The sequence below is a fragment of the Hippocampus comes genome, unplaced genomic scaffold, assembly GCF_001891065.2.
Source record: "Hippocampus comes isolate QL1 unplaced genomic scaffold, H_comes_QL1_v1.1 scaffold1, whole genome shotgun sequence".
Taxonomy (NCBI): domain Eukaryota; kingdom Metazoa; phylum Chordata; class Actinopteri; order Syngnathiformes; family Syngnathidae; genus Hippocampus; species Hippocampus comes.
Window position 1 is genome coordinate 1,926,167 of NW_017805010.1, and position 7,787 is coordinate 1,933,953.

Consider the following 7,787-nt stretch of genomic DNA (forward strand, 5'->3'; position numbering starts at 1 on the left):
GCACAGCGACTTACCGGCATGCTTTCCAACCTTACAATTCTCCCCCTCCGCCCCTCCCCTGCTGAAAAAGTATGCAGCACTTGCACTCATCATCACCATCCTCCTCCTTGAGCAATTTGCCTGAGTGAGGAGGAGAGGAGGGAGAGAGCAGCAGTGCAGCAATCCTGCAATGCCCTACAGCATCAGCTGACTTCCTGCAGTGCTGACACACACACATGCACGCACACACTGCAGGTAGACTACCTCACTGCAATTGGGACCTTTACCTGAGTTTGTAGACAAGAGCCACACACACACAGGTACTTATACCCCCCCCCCCCACACCTTGGGATGGTGCATTGTCCCATTCCAGCACTCCAGTTGCGATGATGTAATCAATGCAGCAAGCTTTGAACTTGCTGGGCTGTGAGTTCCTCTCTCCTTGCCCCCCTCTACTCTAGCAATGTCCCATCAAATACAATAAATAAATAATAATAGCAAGAAAGAGTTCCCATAATGCTCGTCCATGTTTTACCCAAACAGTTGATGCTTGCGTCCATTTTGGAACAACTGTGTTCAAAAAAAAAAAAAGAAAAAGAAAAAGTCAGAATTTGGCCAGTGCAGTGCGGTGCAGCGTTTTATCACTGGCTCCAATAAAAGACAGCAGTGGTCTGCAGACAAAATCATCCTTTTTTTCAGCATCCATTCCATTTCCTGTCAGCATGGAAAAGATAAACAACTGTGCAGTGCTAAAAGTGCTTTCTGGGCACAAGATCAGTGACTTGGCTCTCGCTTTGATAAAGGTCATCATCAGTCTGCTGCCTGATGCAGTGAACAGAAACGTGCACTCGGCCACTTCCAGGATGCTCGGGGAGCCAGACTGAGCATATTGTTGCAGGTGAGTTTTGCTGAGCTGGTTCTTGCCGCTGCAACTAGAATCTGCCTAGTGATCAACTTCCACTACAGCATCTGTGATGAACTGGCTTCATCCTCTCAGGATGGGGGTGGAGGTTGGACGCAAGCAGCAGCGCAGCACTGCATAATTAGCCCTCACCGACGCTGATGAATCTGCACATCTGATCGAGGTTTTGTGTGTCAAGTAGGGGGGAGAAAAAAAAAAAGCATGCTCGGCAGATTTGGATATGTCCGTATAATCCGTATCTATCATTGAGTAAGCCTTGTCTGAAATTCCTGTGTCATATAATGCCCTATCATAAATTAGCATACTGCTTCATTACAGCTTTAATGGGCTATTCATTTGACACTATGTCAAAGAGCAAGTTGGCTATTCGGAATGTAAATATACTACTCTGACCGAATTCAGTATTTTACAGGTCATTCATCACAAGACATGTAACTAACTTAAAAAAAACAACCAAAAAACCCCCCAACTAAATTACAGTTTTAATATACTGTATATAAAGTACAACTTACATGGCTCTACTGCCTTGATGTCCATTTCAGTTTTCTTTTTTTTTTTTTTCATTTCATTTCATATACTTGATTGTCCCCAAAGGGAAATTTGGGGACATTCAACTGGTTCTGCAGTTCACAATTTACAGTTTGAGTTACCAAATACGGTTCCATGCAATAAAAAAAAAAAGGCTTTCAAATATACAGTAAGGTCCAAATCTTTGCTAAAATGCAAAAAGTGTAAGCGTAAGACTGCATTTTTTATTGGTTGATTTGTTTTTAGCTGGAAATGATAAGAAATATTGAATTGTAAGACATACTGTTAAATAATAGATATTTATTAAAATAGCTGTATTTTCTTTTTAATTTGACAAAAAAGTTGCACATCCAAAATGATTCACTTCCTCAATACAGGCAATATAATGTTGTAAATGGTGACTCAAAATGGTCCAAAAATTGATATGAGTAATCTTCAATACAACAATGAAATTAGACGAATTACATAATTACCGGAGAACGTTTTTGACGTTTGGGAAAAACAAAAGAAAAACAAACAGAAGAATATGGTGACGTGGATGGCTGTCAATCTACACAGACAATTCCTTTAGCAATTACGTTAGTATTTATTATGTGACAGTAAGTTTAGAAATTATTTATGCAGTTATTCAATGAGGCTAATCATGTTTTTCATGAATACTGTATTTCCAAACACATCTTAGCGTTTTGACACTTTCCTGTGTTACTTCCAAGCAAAAGATACCCATTCAACATAAATCACTTTCCCACATTTGAACAAGTGTGTGAACGACTTTGGCCTTTCCTGTATATATTTACAATACTTTTACAGTTAAATGATAGCACCAGAAAGCCTTTTCTCTTCCTGGTCAAACAAAAAAAAGACAAAAAGGTCATTGCCCGCAGGCAAACAGGAATTCAGTTTTATGGCCGATACCTGTCCAAAGCTCATTACGTTGGCTTTCTGCAACAAATCCGATCTGTTTGTTCAGACATGAAAAATAGGCTACCGGTAGGTATCATCTTAATGTCCTGCGCAGAAATAAAAAGATTCAAATGGTGCATGGAAACCAACTCAAGCAGGCTGAGTCATGCTGGGCCTTTTGGACTACCCTCCCCTCACAGCTCTGTTCCTCCCCTTCTGGTCTAGGAGCAGCCTCGTGCACCAGGCCGGCTGCTGTGCAGGAACATGCCTTGACTTGTTACGGTGGCCAAGTGCAGCAGAGCGAGAGAGACACACACACACAAGTGGCTTTTTAATCAAAGTCTGCAGAACACCTACGGATGACTGGCTGGTACCAAACGTGGACTGAGGAGCTGCTTGCTTTACCGCCTTGGGTGAGTGATTTCAAGTCTCTGACATATAATGTTACAGCCCTCCTGTAAACGTCCGGGTTAAATGTGAAATGGCGAAAGGAGCAAAGCACACAAGCAAAACTCCTCATGATCAAAATTTGGAAAACGGGACACTGAAAGTCCTCACTTTCGCTTCAGGAAAGTACGTGTAAGTTGATCGCTGCAGGGAAATCTTGACCCGCGGTGCTGTTCATGTTGTGAAAGCATCAGCGTCGTGACGCTAAGATGACACCATGGAAACATCTCGAGGTTACTTGCTGCTCACGCACCTATTGGTTTGGTTCTATTTGACACCTCGTGATTTCCACAAGCAGATATAATTTCTCGTACGAGACGGCTGAGCCCATACCATATGGTGACATGAATTACTAACGGTCACTCAATGGTGCGGCAGATTTGTCATTGCTGCAACATTTTGCGGATACACGCCTATGAAAAGGTAATAATACACATCATATGCATGTGTGCTTACCTTGTGGCTGGGCCTCAGCTCTGCCCATTGCAGTATTATTCTCCTCAGTCTCGACTATGCTGCTGCAGTGATCAATTTTCTTGTTGCCCTTAGTTGTCCTTACGATGATCAACAGCCACATGCTAAATTTGGTGGACCTTCGTCATCCACCGCTGCTGTTGTTTGTATAGCGATGCCTCAACTCTGACTGATGTGTTCCGCTTGAATCACTGGACCTAGCAGATAATTAGAGCGCCGTATCTCAAAATCCAATTCTAATTTGCGCTTACTTCTACATCGTTGACAGAAATCAGGACAGATGACAGGATGTGACATCAGACAGTCCAGATTTCTGCCCATAATCACAGACGTTTACGAATTTGATTCAGAGTGCGCAAGTCCTACTTCTTAAGTTTAAAAAAATTGTTGACCCAACAACTTCTCGTGTTCAGGGCTCGCACACTTTGTGAATATGACAATCAATAATTAACAGAATGCATTGTGACATGGGTAAATAAATACGAATGAAACCAACTGACTTCCAATGAAGGCTGCCCTTCACATAAAAAAAAAGTGTGATGACAGCCATAACCAAGGATTTCCAGAATCAAGAGATAGAAATGCACATCGAAGCCTCATGACAGGCTAAGCTGTGTGAATCATGTCTAGTATTATACAATAATATGGCACTGCAGTAAATAGTAATGTCATTGTTAGCTACAAGGTGATTAGATTTCTGCAATAGGATTGGATGAGGGAGCATGACTGTTGTTAGCCAACAATGGAACAAGCGAGTAACAGACAGTGTAAGGATTAGCTTGAACATCATGACAAAGTGTTGAGTATTCGGTATGTTTCTGTAGATAGGCCATGCGAAAAAACAAGAACCACATTACATATGGCAATTCCTCCATTGTGAGACAAATAAAGGTTTTCTTATCTTATTTTATCTTTTCTTATCATACGACTCACAAGCAGAACATTGTCTAAAGCAGGGGTCGGCAACCTGCAGCTCCGGAGCCGCATGCGGCTCTTTCATCCTTACGTTGCGGCTCTGCGAAGTTTGGGAAAATTAGAAATGTCGGATGGAAGTGCATATTATTTGTCTCATAAATATGTATCACTTGTTGTATTCTCTGCCTGTCCACTAGATGGCAGTGTTAAAATACTTTTGGGATGAAAAAGTATGATTTTGGCCTTCTCCAGAGACGTCTGCTAGCACTTGACGTGTGCACAGGCACATTTGACAGGCGGTATGCACGAAAAGCCAGGTTACACCAAAACCGCACAATATTTGTTTGTTCGTTTGTTTCGTTGTAATTGTGAATTGTTAAGATTATTATGAGCTCGAAATATTAAAATAACAAAATTTATATATTGCATTATTTTTCCTTGCTCAAAATGTACGTCACACTCTCCGACAGTCCGGCAAAAAATACGCATTTGGAGTCCTGTCGACCTTCGGATCCACAGATGCATGTGAGAAGCTATTCTCCACCATGAACAACATTAAAAACAAACATCGCTCACCCCCTCACAGACGGCATCTTACAGTCCTGCGTAAAGATGAAGGTGACTTCCTACAGCCCTGATTTGCAGACGCTGTACACAGAGGTTCAGGAGCAGGAGACCCATTAACCAGGTAAAATAAATATTCAAGGAACTTATTTTGCAAATTTTTATTTAATTGTTTAGTGAAATAGTGCTCCCCCCTCCCCCATTGTATTTTAAAATTCAGGTCAAGGCTCCGCTACGCGCTCACGTCATTTTGTATTTGCTGAAAGTTCAGCTCGAGAAGTTACTCGAAGTTCAGCGTTTTAAGTCCTTTGAAAAATACCTTCCACTCTGCAATTTAATTTTTTTTTTTTTGTAAGCCTTCAAAATTTGTTGATTTCATAAACAAAACAAGAAAAAAAAAGTGTTTGCGGCTTCCCGTGGTGTCTTTTCCGTGGAAACCGGGTCCAAATGGCTCTTTGAGTGTAAAAGGTTGCCGACCCCTGGTCTGAAGAATCACACTGTCTGCGCATCCCTGCGCCGTCTCCCCAGGCAAAGCGGTTCTTTCTGTTGAGCTGTGGTCATTGAAGGGACTTTGAGAGGTGGAGGTCAGCGTGTGCGCTGTGAGTGCATCTGCAGTAATCTGCAGTGCACTGTGTATTCTGACACCTTAATCAGAAGCAGGCCATTGACTTTTTGCGTGCATTGCAGCGAGATGTTCTACGGGAGAAAGATATTAAATGGGATGAGTGTGCTGTCCCCAGTACATGTTTGAAATGTGACAATTCAATATGCATCCTGTTTCATTGCCAACGATAGGATGTAAAATGCATATAAATTCCAGAGATTTGTGCGTCTTAGCGAGATGGTTGAGAGCCCATGAAGCAGCCCTTCTCAAGTCCCGGGACGGGGCCCCCCAGGGTGGCAATGTGTTGCGATGTCGCAGGGGTGTGTCTGACCCCAGGGAATGTGCTTTTTTTTCATACGTACATCTACTACAATAGGTTGCATTGGCGCACTCATTGTCAGAGTGTGCGCAGGGAACATCAACAATGTTCATAAAGTTATTTCGCAGATTTTTGTGCGTCTTTAATGTTTATAAGGATCCAATGTTTTGCAGAGGTGAAGTTATAATAATTTTATAGACAAAGGAAACTATTAATAGTCACTGCAGAGCGTTGAGGAGGTGCGAAACATTTTCTTCTTCCTATGGTGGGTGCAAAACAGAAATGAATTGAGAAGCACAAGCATAATGGCAATGAGGCAACCACTTCTTTTGCTCATCCCTGGTTTACACGCATGGAAGGCAAATTGTTGCCGTCCTCCGCTGCTACAGATGGCGTTATGCCCCCTTTGTGCCGTTTCTTTTTTCCCCCCAGTTAGCTTTTAAAATACAAAGTAGCTGGCTGTGAACTGTGACGATAGGCAATCTCAGTATGTTTATATTTTTCACTTCTTTGGACAATGACAATGAACATTATCGGTTTGAAATTCCGGTTAAAACTTAAATGTACAGCAGCAGACGCTACACGTGTCTCCTTGAATTTGCAAATTGTCTTCACTGCGTACATGCTTCAATAGTTCAACTTCTCAACAACAACTACAAGGTACGTTAGCCCAGCTGTTCAAATTTGCATTAATTTCAGCCAGATTAAGGTGTTGAATGTGTCTTAGAAGTCTGGTCTCAATTGGACTCGTCCAATAATTAGATGTTCTCGTATGCTTTGTAAATGACTGCACCACGGGGCCCAGTGTCCCTACGGTCCCGGTACCACAGAACACAGTAGCTTCAAAATACCTGACGAAATGTGTGGTTTAGTAGATTCTCATACCGCCGCTGTCAAGCCATCACAGCGTCACCCTTGTCAAAGTCTCTCACAAAGCTTATGCTGCCCAACACGTCCTGCTTTCAAGGACAAAGAATGAATTTGCTGCTTGATAGATCCTACCAAGTGGTGCCATTGCAATCAGACAATCAGTGTGACAATGAATCAAACTGTGAATGGTTATAGTCTTATGCCTTGACATTCTTTATGCATGTTTGGGAAGGGAAATGAGAAACTCCGCTGCTGGGTTCTGTGACTATAACCACTGAGCTGCGGCACACTTAAATGTTACACAGACATGAGTGGACCTTCTTTTTATGACATGGTAGCAGTCTCCACAAATGAAGAGGGGCTACCGCATAATTACCCTTAAAATGCAATATGTGTTTTCCATTTTTTGCTTATTCTAGACCACGGGTGTCAAACTCAAGGCCCGGGGGCCAAATCTGGCCCGCCACATCATTTTATGTACCTCACAGTGCAGAGGTACCGGGTTCAATTCCAGCTCCAGAATTCCTCCCTGTGTGGGATTTGCATGTTCTCCCCAGGCCTGCGTGGGTTTTTTCCGGGTGCTCCGGTTTCCTCCCACATTCCAAAAATATGCATGGCAGGCTGATTGGACACTCTAAATTGTCCAACTTGTTGTGTGAGTGTGAGCGCGGATGGTTGTTTGTCTCTGTGTGCCCTGCATTTGGCTGGCAACCGATTCAGGGTGTCCCCCGCCTCGTGCCCGAAGACGGCTGAGATAGGCTCCAGCACCCCCCGCGACCCTTGTGAGGATCAAACAGAACAGAATGGATGGATGGATGGATGGATATATCATTCTGCTTTCTGCTGTAGTACTACAAGTGTTGAAACACTAACATCAGTGTCGTAAAGCGACAAGTGTTGTGATGTGGTGGCGGAGGAGCTGGGGGGGGGGGGGGTCACTTTGCACCACTGCCCTGATTCCTTGTCGCCAGCGCCACCGTTATGAATCTTTTAAGAGTAGCAGTGGTCGGATTAGCTAGTGAGGCTAACCGCACCGCATATCCACAATACAGACCTGTGCAGACATAAAAAGACTGAGTTGCCTTACCTGCTGGACATTTTGCTTGCTTCTCCAAAGATAGTCCGGCAACAAATTTTGGACGAATGAATGAACAAATGACAAAAACATTTGGTTGGCGATTGATTGATTGATTAATTGATTGACTAATTAATTAATTAATTAATGCTTTAATCGGCGATTGGGAGTAGTCCCCCCCCCCCCC

The 7,787-nt window shown here is 43.0% G+C and overlaps 1 long non-coding RNA gene across 1 annotated transcript in view; it reads right to left on the reverse strand.

Moving 5' to 3' along the window:
* Positions 1-1,714: 1,714 nt before the first annotated feature.
* Positions 1,715-7,787, reverse strand: part of LOC109511714 (uncharacterized) — an 11,216-nt gene continuing 5,143 nt past the window's right edge. The window contains exons 2-3 of the long non-coding RNA XR_002167378.1: positions 3,236-3,450; positions 1,715-2,605 (exon numbers count right to left, since the gene is read on the reverse strand). This is a non-coding gene — a long non-coding RNA (uncharacterized LOC109511714). The remainder of the gene's footprint in view (positions 2,606-3,235; positions 3,451-7,787) is intronic.